Source organism: Lissotriton helveticus, assembly GCF_964261635.1.
Source record: "Lissotriton helveticus chromosome 1_1 unlocalized genomic scaffold, aLisHel1.1 SUPER_1_unloc_55, whole genome shotgun sequence".
NCBI classification, from domain to species: domain Eukaryota; kingdom Metazoa; phylum Chordata; class Amphibia; order Caudata; family Salamandridae; genus Lissotriton; species Lissotriton helveticus.
The window spans coordinates 483,736-498,093 of NW_027611698.1; the positions used below are offsets into that span (position 1 = coordinate 483,736).

A 14,358-nucleotide genomic window follows, 5' to 3' on the forward strand; every position below is an offset into this window, starting at 1 on the left:
TGCGAAACAGCTTTTTAACTCATTTCTTGATACGGGAGCACTCCCTGATTCCCTCTCGGAGGCCTCCATCTCAGTAATCACACAACCATCTGAAGATCCCCTTGAATGTGCCTCCTATCGTCCAGTCTCATTGCTCAACGTCGATGCGAAATATGAACATATAGCATTGAGGCTATCCAAAGCACACCTTATAAGTTTCTTTTCAGTCCTAGCTAAGTAATCGCTTGTTAAGGGATCTGTATACCCTCAATTGGACAATGAGACAGAGTAAAACCAACATCAATTCCAAGAAAGAAGATCCAGGCAGTTCAGAGTCAATTGAATGTCAATCTTCTTGTGATTTCATCAATTCTTTATTAGTATTCAAAAAATCGTATAAGATCTCCCAGCACGCAGTTTGCCAACACGTTTTTTGTCTTGCATTAAGACTTTCTCAAGGCTGGAAATATCAAACAATACTAGTATAAATATGACATACAAAATTGCATACATTGACAAAAACAAACATATACATACCATACAATTCACTAACATATATAGAGATTGACATATTTAAAAACACATAAAAAACAACATTTGTATATACATTTGAGAAACATAGATAAACCATATGTTATGTAAAACAAAACATGCTGTATACACTCCTTGACGTGTCTATACATCCAAAATTTAACAGAGTTTGTTGTAGACCTAAATACACATCTAAACAGTGTGACTCAAGAATCCAAGAGTATAACAAAGGTGGAATTGACTGCAGTGTAAGTAAAACAAGCACCAGCCATCACCAAGTGAAAAAAAGATAAGTTTAACAGGAATTCTTTTTATATGTACTAAGAATAGAGTGACAAGAAAGTGAGGGAAGTGAGAAAACAGGAGGAGAGATAATGAAGATAAGAAAAGAACACCGATTGAAGATCGGACCCACCATAAGTACTGATGGAGAATATCCAAATATCAGCTTGAAGAAAAAAGAATCACAAATCTATCCAAGCGGGATATACCAAATTCAGAGGTTAGAGACAACCCGTTGATCTCCGGGGTCCGCCTGGGGGCTGACATAGATACTATAAGCCTCTACGCTTACGACGTGTTCCTGTCCTTGACAAATCCCGAGACCTCGCTCGTGGCCCTAGTGGCAAATTCTCGTGGTTCAGTGAAGTGGCGGGCTTCAAGGTAAACCTTCCCAAGTTACAAATACTGAATCTGTCTACTACCCCTGACACATGTAGAGGCCCTGTCCAGGCATTTCCCATTCACTTGGACCAGCAATCACATACCATACCAGGGGATTTTCTTAGTATGAATCCCTAATAAGACACTAACGGCTAACTACGGGCCACTTCTAGAACAGACTACTGAAACCCTCTCCACATGGTCATGATCGGGTCTCTCTTGGGCGGGTCATGTTGCAGCAGTTAAAATGACGATAATGCCGCGCATATTGTACATCTTTCAAACTAGCTCCCTTTCCCCAACTGCGGTTACATTGCGGAACCTACAGTGGGCCATCAACCACTTCATCTGGGGTGGGAAGCAACCGCGACTCAGCTTTGTGCAGATCACAAAACCCAAGTTAGGTGGGGGGGCCCCTGTGTTGTCCAGGTATTTTCAAGCATCACAACTACCCTTCATTCTTGAGTGGAACCACCCACTTTCAGAGAAACATTGCTCGTTTAGTAACCAAATAATTGCAGGAGCGAAGACTTGGGGAGAGATTTTGCTCCCGCGTAGGCATAACGCATGGAGGCTTTACCTCTCCCCGGTGATGACAACTACCCTAAAAGTATGGGACGCAACTGCAATCCGCCATGGCTTTACTTCATTCCCCTCCCCACTCCATTGGTGGACAACTCTGACTTCCCGCCTGGGTGCAAATCAAAAACATTCCAGCAGTGGCGTGAGAAGGGGTGTAATCAAGAGAGGGCCTTTCCCTTTGATCAGCTTCAGAAAGATTACGAAATCCCAGCCACTGACTAGTACGCCTATAATCAAGCGTGTCCCTGGGGGTAAACAGCGTTTACAACTAATTTTTTACCCCGCAGGTAATCACAACGCAGTCATTACAACGACTGCGTTGTGATTACGCACACCATTACTCCGCAAGTCGGAACAACACTTTGCGGGGGGCGGGGAGGTGTTGGATTTAAAATCCAACACCTTCCCTAGTGTCTGCACAGACTGGAGTTGGAATATACTATTCCAACTTCCAGCGCCCCTCCTCTGCAAGTCGTTGTTCTGATTTGCGGAGTAATGGTATGCGGAATCACAACACGCTCGTTGTAACGACGGCGTTGTGATTCCCTGCGGGGAAAAAGAATGGGGGATTTAAAGGTATATTCGTCACTGGGTAACCTACCCGGAGATGAGACCAGGAGCTTCTCGTCCATTAACCCAGTATGAAAAGTGGCTTATTAGTAAAAGCGACGGCAAGCGCCTTATATCAAAACTGTATTCTTTCCTCTCAGTAGACACCACACCAACGAACTCTAAGGACAGTTAAGGTGGGAGGAGGAAATAGGCAGATCCCTCACAGACAAGGAGTGGCAGGACATCTTTTTTTAGAACACATCACACTGCACACAACATCCCGGGTACGGAAGCAGCTTATAAAGTTGCCTCATACTGGTACTTAACTGCGGCCCGACAGAAGCACTCGAACAAAGACCGACCCCGGCTTACTGCTGGCGTGGCTGCGGGCAGACAGGCTCATTAGTACATCTACTTTGGCATTGCCTCAAATTAGTAAGATACTGGGACCTGATACTCCAGGACATAAATGAAGCCTTCGAGACAGATATCCTGTGCTTCCCTGCCTATATTTTGCTGGGTCTCCCTAATCCATTAACATTTCCCTTGCGCTCTTTAAGAGGGAGGCAGATAGCCTTAGCCCTTAATGCGGCAAGTTTTATCACTGTTTTGGGTAATATGAGTGGTTATTTGGATTTCCTATTTGTATTAAATATTCACCTGGTATTCTTTTTTGCAGTCTGTTTCTGGACAACTGTCCTCCTAATACGGGTGTTCTTTTGAGGTGTCACTAGGTCTCTTCTCTTTGGTATCGAGGGCGCACAACTCAATCTTTCCTTTGGATGCATTGTCTTGTTTGTGGTTTCACGGTTCTTAACTATATAATTTTAATCTCAAGAAAGAACATTTTGGAATGCGGTGTTACACAAAAGATCTTGCAGCAGGGATACCGTGGTTGATTACTACATAAGCATGAGACTATGTAGTTTATGTATGGTTTTCTGTTTATTTGTAGCCTGATGAAGTCGATGGTGGATATACCCTATTGACGAAACATATGTTGGCTGCAAAGGTTATCAATACTGCTGGATGCATGTAGAGATAGGAAATAAAGCACTGCTGATTAAATAGGACTATTGTACATATAATAACTCTTAATTTTGTTGTTCAGGGGATCTTATATTTTAGAGTCGGAAGTGTTGGCCCCCTATTGGAGTGTATGGTGGCCACATCTTCTCCTTGGAGCACCTCTATGAATGAGGTCGTTCAGATAAATTAGGTACACACATGTTTCCGCAATCTTATGACCTTTCCACCTGTCTGTCTTGCATTGTGTGATGTAACTTTAGTTTGTTGCTGCAGACATGATGATGTAACTTTAATTCGCTCATAGCTCTTTTAATGGTAGAAAACTATATTGATTACTTCTTGATGTTTTTAGGTCCATGAATTAATTCACTGTCATCCATGTGTGAGTGGTGGCTAAAATATCTGGTATTGTTCTCCTGCAGATTGGTACGCCTGATATTGGAAGTGTCCGCTAATATATACTTTCAGCATTCCAAGCAAGGTAAGTAGCATCTAATGGGGAAGTGGAAATGGCACAAAAAGAATCACTGAAATGATTTGGGTTTTCTTTTTTCACATATGTTCTACTATGTGAAGGATCGTTGACTCCCAAGCCTTCAGATGCTAAGGATTGCTGACAAGCGCAAAAGAAGAGGCCGCCTACAGTTAAGATAAGGTTCCTTAAGGTAGGGAAAAATCAATCATTGTACAGATTTAAGGCAACCACTCAATAAACAATAATTAAATGCTAATCAATAGACAAAGGTCAGAAAGAACCAAAGAGCACAAATTATTTATCAAGAATACAAAATGAGCATTTATTAAGTGTTAAACAATTAGAAAAAAAATAATAATCATTCATCCACTTTCATGTCCATCATACAAACTCACAGACATACTGAAGACACATTTAAAACATTGTTGGTATGATGACATATTGCTCAACACTGATAGATTGACACAATATATAAAAAACAAGATCAATTGGAGACTGAGTGGCACAAATTCAAATGACTGGTGGAATTCTACGTCTGTGTCGGCACAACAGGGGTGCCTTCGCCACGAAGACGGCCACAGTACAAACAATTGATGAATCTGTGAAGTAAACATTGTCTTTATTAATGAGGGAGGTTCTTTCACGAATACAATGAGCGATAAGTATACAAAGAAGACATTTGCATTGGATGAAATAAGGGAGAAGAATGAGAGTAAAAGTGAAAATGGAAAGATATGACTCAAGATAATTACTTTAGAAGTGAATAGTAAGGTTAATGGAATAAAATTAGATGTGAAAAAGGCAATATATAAAGATAGTGAAGGGAACCCTATGTGAATGATTAAAAAAGGGGGGGGGGAAGGAAGAAAGGAAAAGGCACCCAGAACATTTGTGTATGTATACGATGGTGACCCCTATTTGTATCAAAGTCACATGCTTAACTCATGGTGTCAGAAATAGTATACCTACTATTGATGGGGTTTGGAGAACCGTCGTGTTGAACGGTAAATGAAGACAGTGCGATACTTCATGTATAATCTAAACGATGAAGGTAGAAGACGCATATTGATAGTTGCTCACATTTAATAATGTTTTTGATTGACAGCGATTCTAGGTATCTAACTAATATTTACCTCAGTTGCCAAGGGCAAAAAGACGCCGTCAGTACATTGTAAGCGGATGAAATATGTAAGTCCTCGTGGTGTTTCAATAATGGTGTACTAAAAATTATTAAACATATGTAAATGGACAAATGTGATAGAGAATGGGTCCTTAATTACAAATCCGAAAACTATTTTCTATTTATACCTGTATGCCTGATGGGCAATAGAGAGAGGAATCAGGCGACGCCAGAAAAACAAGATAGCACAGTGATGTCTGATAGTTACTGGATGTCACTGCTATATTTTCAAAGCTAAAGAATAAAGATACACAGGATTGTCCTGGTTAGTTGAAACTTAAAGCATGTTTGTATTTAGCGAAAATGTAATAGCAATGAGACCTACTGAAGATCGATAATAAATAGCTAGTCAATACTAGTATTATGCATTAATGTAGAACGGCACAGCACTTACTTTGATGCAATGCGGTGCAGATGAAAGGGGTCAGTGCAATTCTGTTTTGTGATTTCAAGGATTACTGCAATATAAATGAAGTAACTATAAGGCGAAAATGAAATTACAGTACAGCTTATATAATATACTTCGAAATCAAGCCTTCGAATGCCTACAAAATGGAGGCTTAAACTAGCGGGGTAAGTTACACAGGTGTGTAATTTGCAGAGGAGAAAGAATGCACAATTGTACTTCACTCGTGCCTTTTACTATGACCGGGTAAAAATATAGGCAGAAGAATAATAAGAGTTACAAAATATCCACATATGTTAAGTTAAATGTGTTTTATAATGTCACGAGATAACGATGCGCCAGCAGGAGCTATGCAAACTTAATTAGGGTACTGTGAAAAACTATGCGGACTTGATTAAAGCTAGGGCGTGTCAATGGCTCGAACTTACCTTTTAGTCATTTGGAGCCTCCGGATATGAGGTTCCTTCTTTCTGCGAATATGCCCGGAAACTAAACCTGAAAAACAAGAAAGGGTTTGGCTCTTATTCAGTAAGGTTCGGACCAATACACCAATAGCAACCAAAAAAATGCCAATATTGATACCATTCAAACTCAAGCAATTATCCCACACGCCAGATGACCTAAACACGCTGGATGAAAAAAGTTGAATTTTCTTTTTCTTTTTCATATACTCTTTTTTACTTATTAGTTATCTTTTTGTTAATGAATCATTGTTTATAAATGTAAACAATACAAATCAAGAGAAAATAATAACTAATAAGTAAAAAAGTGTACTTGAAAAAGAAAAAGAGAATTCTACTATTTTCAACCAGAGTGTTTAGGTCATCTGGTGTGTGGGATAATTGCTTGAGTTTGAATGGTATCAGTATTGGCATTTTTTTGGTTGCTATCGGAAACAAACCTGGCGTGATCCGGTTAAGGTGTTTTGACCTGCAGCGGGTGTATCACATGGTAAAAGATGGCCAATCGTCTGTGTACCTTGACAAAACTTTATTGGAACGATGTAAAAAACATATATGTGAAGCACAATGCCTAAATTTACGCAATATTACCACCTTATACTGTCTGTGACACAGCTAAAATGAATCAATTTTCATAATATGAAGAGCAATGTCACTCCTTATATGAAGCAGTATTCGTGCATCTGTTTGTTGAAACAGTATTGCAATCAGGAAAGTGAATAGCAATGTAGTCATAGCGTGCTACACATGTATTTATACAGTGTGGCCGACCTAATCCAAACTGACTGGGTGGTGTAGTGTTGCCGACCTAATCCGAATTGACTAGGCGGTGTACTAACAGGGAACTCCGTGGCAAGCGATGATAAGGACAGTATATGATGATTAATTGCGACGCGCAGGTATGTAACTGCTACATATATAAAGCTAAGAAAAATAAATAAATAAAGGAATAAAATATGAAAGATAATAGTAAGACTGAAGAAAATAAGGTGGAAGATGAAACATGTGCCACTAATAGATATATTTTGCTGAGGTGTATATAGTATATAGGAATTGCAAAAAATAGAATTTGGAACAAACGCCATGGATGGTTTTATTTATTTATTTATTTATTTATTTGCGGGTTTATAACGCGCTTGAATCGACTCCTTACGGAGTATCTCTGCGCCCAAAATACCAGAAGCATGGTCAAGCAGTCAGTGGATAGCAGATTAGTTCTGAAACAAGAATGTTTTGAGCTTCTTTCTGAAGCTCAGATGTTCAGAACATTGCCTCAGCTCAAGGGGAAACTTGTTCCATAAAATCGGACCGACTACAGATAGGGTCTTGCCACCCTGTCTGGCCTTTCTCACAGCTGGCACTCTCAGGAGAAGCTGGTTACTGGACCTAAGGGACCTAACCGGGTTGTATGGAATGAATTTATCTCTCCAGTGCGATGGCCCCAGTCCATTTAGGCTCTTGTGTATTAAACAGCAGGTCTTAAATTTTACCTTGTTACGGACTGAGAGCCAATGCAATTTCTCCAAGAGAGGGTTAGACGGTGTTCTAGGGGGGGCATTTAATACCAGCCTGGCCGCAGTGTTTTGAATCATCTGGAGTTTGGCTAGTACTCCATCATTGGCCGATAACAGGAGGCCGTTACAATAGTCGAAACGACTAAGTATCAGAGCTTGCACCAAGGTTTTCCTGGTGAAGTCCGGTAGCAGGGGAAAGACCTTTCGCAACAAGCCGATGACATGGAAGCAGGAACCCACAATGATGTTACAATGTTGCTTAAAAGAGAGTTCACGATCCAAGCGCACTCCTAGATTTTTCACAACCAATTTAGGGTCTGGGACCGGGCCAAGGTCTTGCGGCCACCAGTCCGGGGTCCACAGGATCTTTGCGCTTCCCCAAAGAATACAACCTCCGTTTTGCCTACGTTGCATTGGAGGCAGTTAGAAGTCATCCAATTTGCTACTGCCTTAATGCCATTGGAAAAAGATGTTTTCACTTCGTCGGTAAGAGTTTTAAAAGGAAACAGGAGCTGGGTATCATCCGCGTATGATACTGGGATGAAACCGAACTCTCTAAAGATTTTAGCCAGGGAGGCCACGTAGATGTTAAAAAGAGTTGGGCTCAAACAAGAGCCCTGTGGCACCCCCTTGGTAATCTCAGTTTCCACCGAGCGAAATGTGCCCATTTTAACCGATTGAGTCCGGTTAGATAGGAAACTTCTTAGCCAGGCCAGTGCTGTACTCACAAGACCGATCTTAGCAAGCCGTTCGAGCAGAATATTATGAGATATAGTGTCGAACGCTGCCGACAGATCTAACAGTACCAGGACTACCGAATGACCCCTGTCCTGGTACATGTGTAGATCATCCGTTATTGACAGTGCCGACTCAGTACTGTGCTTCGGCCTAAAGCCAAATTGCGAATGGTCTAGACTGCCGGCCTGTTCGATATATAGCTCGAAAGGTGCTTGTTTACATGTCTTTCAGTGAGCTTTCCCATGAATGGAGGTAGGGATATCGGTCTGAGATTAGACAAATCCGTCCAAGGGATTGTAGTATTCTTCCTAATAGGTCTTACTGATGCCTTTTTCCATGCCATGGGCACTCGGCCTTCGGTCAGTGATTGATTTACCATGGTAATTTAACTGGTATTGTATCACATGGCCTGTTCCCATTGAATTTCCTGGTTTAGACCATGTTTAACCGTATCTAAAATAAACATCCAAAAACTTCTCTGCTTTTTCTGATGGAGTCTAAACCGACAAAAGGAGTAAGCATGGGGGCTGCTTGTGCCCCTACTGGGCCAGTGCGCCTTCGGACCCTGCAGACTCGGCTGGGGGTTCTTGGCCTTCGATGCTGGCGGCTTCGGCTCCGCAGTGCTCCCATGGATCAACTCCTGGATCTGGATTGGGGCTGGTCGACATTACGACACCACCTCCGGCGTCTAATCCATTGACGACACCTCCACCCCTTCCACTGCAGGTTGTTTCCCCAACCGTTGTCTACCCCGGCCTCCCGCTCGACATGGACACGGAGCAGAACGGACGCTGATACCGGCACCACCCGGTACTTTTGTACCCTTGTTCTACCCTGGTGTTTACTATCACCCTGAATGGCAACCAGAGGAAGTTGAGGACTAGGAGGGGTCTGTGGACCCTCTAGCATACCAGTTGGAAGAACCAGACTGGAGAGAGGAGTTTGGTGTGGCCAGTGCTCTGGACACTTCTCCAGACCTTGGTATGCTTTCTCCCCCTACTCTGGCTACAGAGAAGGCTGCATCATACGCAGTGGTGTGGCGTAGGGTGGCTGAGGCCTTAAACCTTGAGCTTCCTATGGTGGCAATCAGTACTAACCTCCTGACCAAGGTCCATCAACCATCAGCGGCCTCTTCGGAGCTCCTGCTGCTGTTCAATATGGCCCTCACAGACATCCTTCTGGGCCCTTGGTCCAAGCCCAGCACAGGGGCTACTGTGGATAGGACGATTGCCCCACCCCACCGCCCTGCCCCGGGCAACCCCATTTTCGTCTCCCAAAACCCTACTCCTGAGAGCTTGGTGGTCCAAGCCTCTACTTCCAATGGTGCATTCCCTACTGCTCCACCTGATAGGGAATCCAAGAAGCTGGACCATCATGGGAAGAAGATGTTTTCTTTCGCCAGCTTAGGACAGAGGTCTGTGAACACTGCATGTCTCTTGGGCCGTTATACCCACTATGTGTGGGACACTGTCCCGCAGGTACTGCCTCAGTGCCCGGAAGAGTCACGGCCGTGCTCTCCCTTGCAGCTGCTGAGGGGAGAGGTGCAACAAAGTTCACATACGATGTGGGCTGGACACCGCCGACTCACTAGGCAGGACGATTTCAACGTCATTAGCACTGAGACGCTTTGCCTGGCTAAGGTCTACTGGCTTTTCGGGCAATGTCCAATCAACTCTTTTGGACAGACCCTTTGATGGCTGTCGTTTGTGTGGTGACAAAGCGGACAACGCGCTCAAGCTTTTTAAGGATTCTAGGGCTAAGAATGATCCTTAAGCCTTGCTACTAACTCTCGCCCAGCGCAGTCTGCTTTTTAGCTCTTTTTGTGGCTATGGAAGGGATGTCCCACCACGTTCCGCCCAGAGCCACAGGCCTGCGTATACTGTTCAGCCTCTGCGTGGCCAGGGACGTGGGACGCAGCGTCGTGGTCAGGGGCCAACGTGCGGGCCAGTCCACCAGTACCCCCTCTGCAGCAGCTTCTAAACCTTCATAGTCCGACCCTCCTGGGCCAATGGGCGGCAGGATTCGCCATCACCTCCCCCACTGGCAGAACCTCCTGTCAAATAGGTGAGTTTTGCAGATAGTCCAAAGGGGCTACCTCCTCCCCTTCGAGACTACTCCTCCATCAATGCCACCTCAATTCCATCACATGTCGGAGTATCACTTGGCCCTTCTCTGCCAGGAAGTTGCGGCTCTCTGGCCAAGAGAGCCATCAAACGCGTCCCTGTGCCAGAAGTAGGTTGTGGTTGCTACTCCCACTACTTTCTGGTACCCAAGAAGGACAAATGCCTGCGTCCTATCTTAGACTTGAGGGACGTCAACCACTTCCTCCTGAGCCAATGTCAAGATGTTGACATTGGCTCAGGTTCTGTCTGCCCTCGACCCTGGAGACTGGATGGTAGCGCTGGACTTGCATGACACCTATTTCTACATTCCCGACCTGCCAGCCCACAGGCATTACCTACGGTTCACTAATTGGCCATGAGCATTTTCAGTTTAGCGTGCTCCCCTTTGGGGCCCTACCAGCGCCCCTCAGATGCTCATGAAAGTGATGGCGGTGGTTGTAGCTCATCTGCGCCGATCAGGGGTTCACGTCTTCCCGTATCTCAACGACTGGCTGTTGAAGGCGGGCTCGCCCCAGGCTGTCGTCTCCCTCCTCCAGACTACAGCGGACCTCCTGCATTCGCTGTGGTTCACTATCAACGTGCCAAAGTCACACCTGATTCCCTCTCAGAAGCTCCTTTTCATCGGAGCGGTTCTTGATACAACGCAGTTTCGGGCTTATCCTTCCAAACAGCGAGTCCGGGATATTCAGGCTATGATTCCGATCTTTAAGCCTCTATCCTAGGTTTCAGTCAGAATGATCCTCATGACCTCCTGCATCCTGCTGGTAGATTATGCCAGGTGGCATATGCAGCCTCTGTAGTGGGATCTGAAGTTCCAGTGGGCAAAACATCAGGGGAATCTTTCCGATTGTATCCAGATCACGGAGGGCTCTGCACGCCAATTGCAGTGGTGGCTAACGAACCACAATTGGGTCAACGGCAGGCCCCCCTCCCTTCCCCAACCAGAGTTCACAATGGTGTCAGATGCATCACTTCTGGGGTGGGGTGGCTGCATGGGAGAGGCGGAGATCAGAGGCCACTGGACTCCAGCGGAGTCCGGGCTCCAAGTCAACCTTCTAGAGCTTCGGGCAATTTGTCTTGCACTGAAACGGGAGCCCGTTAATCTTTGTTTGCTTGCCTGCCACAAACCTGTGACTGACAGGGGTGAGGAACTACATCTCCCGGCACCACTAAGCATTGAGCACGCCGTCCACGTTCCGGCCTGGAGGCACTTTATCATCGGCCAGGGCCCCGGCAGCAGCCGAATGAGGCTTGGCCAGGTCTTTAAAGTAAGTAATCTTTATTGTTTAAGTTATTTAAAACCATAACAATGTCATAATACAAATATTATATCCCTATAAAATGATTAAAAAAGAATTTTAAAAGATAAGAACAAACATGTTAAGTATATCGTTCAAACGAGCGGAAGCGGTATCCTTCTCATGATGCCAGTTTAAAGTATGTTCATAATTCTGCAACGTCATATTGTTATCGATTTATGGTTTTTGCACGTAGTGACATATAAAACTATTTTTTTAGGTCGAGCTAGAACACATGCGAAGCATGTCTAGCTCGACAACTATTGTCACCCGTCTCCTGGGAATCTGAGACAGGGGCCGGGCACGAGCGTCGACTTCACCTTGTGGGCGCGCACGCCCAGCCCGGCGCCGTGCACATCCCCTGCCTCAGATTCCCAGCAAGTCAGCACACAGACACAGCACACACACGCACACGCACACACACACGCACCCCTCCTCCCACCCCACTCCCACACACAGCCCCGACCCCACTCACCGGGTCCCTTGGGCTATTCTCGTCCCGTCCAACGCCTCTTGTATGCCATCAGCAAGCAGAGAAGCGGCCAAGAACACTCTGCGCCTGCGTGGAAGTGCGTGTGCCCGCCTGACGTCACTTAGAGGCTGAACCTTACGGTAGGCAGGGCCACAGGGTCCCTCTGACCAGATTCAGATCATCTTTCACTGCTGCTCCTGTCCAAAGAATCGGATCGCGTCGCGCGCCTCGTTTTTTGTGCGGATGGCTTCAGCGAGCGGACAATGGGAATTTCCAGGCTGCGGCTGCCGCATTCTTGGCGTGACGACTGAGGACAGGGGGCTGCCGTGCTGAGTGAGGTGGGGCAGGTAATATACGGCTATGTTATTAGTGGTGGGAACGCGGGGAGGGGGTGCACGGAGGTCCGGGTGGGAGGAGGGAGAGGGTTTCCTTATTTTTTATTGGTCTGTAAGTGCCGGTCTCGGAGGAGCCGCGCTATTAATCACCGAGTTTGTGAATGCTGGAGATGTAATACAGCACCAGACACACTCGGTGTAACTTTCTTCTAGTGCTGCATAACCCGAGCCTCGTGGCAGAATGTCTTGCAGCGTTGGTTTTCCTTTTCATGTAAAGAATTGGTGGCAGCCCATTCTTGTTTGCTTTCTGAAACAATTCACTGCAAGGACTACCTTCCGTTAAGCATGTGTTATCTAAAAGCTCGTGCCCATTCATCAGCAGTGAGGTAAAATAATAATATAATAATATATATTTTTTAAATCTTAGAATCCGCCTGAATAATAGCGCTTTACCGCAGCTCCGTGTTATTACAGTGTCTAGTGACACGTGAATTTTAAGGTTTTTCACTGTCTGGTCTGTGTTCTACATTGAAAACGCGTTGTGCATTAATTTACTGTAATGCTTTGCGAGGAGCGGTTTCACTCGCACTGGGAAGGAACAGTGGCTTGTGGGGGTCTGTTGAACATACACGCAGTTCAGACAGATGTATTCAGTGAAACGAGTCAACATTTGCCTGGCGTACTAGGTTGTGCCGTGTAACTGGTTCTCACCTAGAGCGCTCCAGTACATTCGAGTCGCGTTCACAAAAACTAACAGAAATAAGATTAGTGTTCAGTGCTGTAATTGGAAAAACTTTACTTCGGGAACCCATAAACTGGGGGTCCAGATGTGGCAACAAACAGAGGGTTAAGTAATGAGGGGATGAGTCATGAACAGCAGTTTGACAGTCCTCTAATACACTTGCTTTTAAAAGTCTTCCACAAAGAAATAGGAAACAAGTAGAAATGTGACAGTAAATATGCTGTGGCTTAATGGGTTGCAAAGGATGCTTTTTAAAATATCTTTTGAGATCAAGCCACCTGCGGCTGAGAGCTTTGTGTGCCATCTAAATCTCATGGAATCTCATGGAATAATAATAATATTAATAATAATAATAATGGTAAGGTAACTCTGGCGGCTATTGCTGCTGAGATCAGTGTTTTGTCTAGTCACACTTTACCTCATCATAAAGTAGTATAGAGCGCTAATGTGTCTACAGCGAAGCAAACGTGTATCATGCATATGAAAGATTTTTATTTTTAGCAGATAGCAGAGTTACTGCTTTTGACACCGAGATTTTTTTATGACTTGCAGGTCATAAATTGCAATCCTTCAATTATAACACAGTGAGCTATAAACCAGCCTCAAGGAACTGCATGCAAACTTCAAGGTCTGTGTTTTGTCTAGTCACGCTTTAAGTCATAAAGTAGTATAGAGGGCTAATGTGTCTACAGGGAAGTAAACTTGTATCATGCAGATGAAAGATGTTTATTTTTAGCAGATAGCAGAGTTACTGCTTTTGACACAGAGATTTTTTTATGACTGCAGCACAGGAGAGGTCTGCACCAAGCAGTTCCTGGAGCAGGGTCATCTGATGAGATGCAAACAGCCCCTCAATGTGTCAGTGTATGCAAATCAAAGAGGGGCTTCGTGCATTCTCTTTCAGCCGGGGACACCAACTCTTCGAACCAGCCCTGTGGGTGTTCCTCTAGTCTGCACTGCCAGCCTCGCCACTCTCGGGTTTCGCCTCTGAATGCCCACCTGCTTTTCCCTACTCTCTCACTCGCCCGTGCATAGTGTACTCACAAGTGCATAAGTTACTCTTAAGCTGTGTAAAGTACACGATGTCGGATGCGAGTGACTTTGGGCGCATCACAATTCTGTGCTTTATGAATAATGAACATTTTGCACTTGCGGGAGATATGAATTTAATTTATGGCACGATCGGTCCTTTATGTTTCCGGAACGTCCTAAGTGGGACAGAAGACACCAATGTTGACCCAGTAATTTCCTTGTTTAAATCCTCCGAGTTGTACAAAC

At 44.7% G+C, this 14,358-nt stretch overlaps 1 long non-coding RNA gene across 1 annotated transcript in view; it reads left to right on the forward strand.

Annotated features, from left to right (window-relative positions):
- Positions 1 to 14,358, forward strand: part of LOC144806241 (uncharacterized) — an 81,367-nt gene that overhangs the window by 47,029 nt on the left and 19,980 nt on the right. Inside the window, exons 2-3 of the long non-coding RNA XR_013605738.1 lie at positions 3,759 to 3,817; positions 3,913 to 4,001. This is a non-coding gene — a long non-coding RNA (uncharacterized LOC144806241). The remainder of the gene's footprint in view (positions 1 to 3,758; positions 3,818 to 3,912; positions 4,002 to 14,358) is intronic.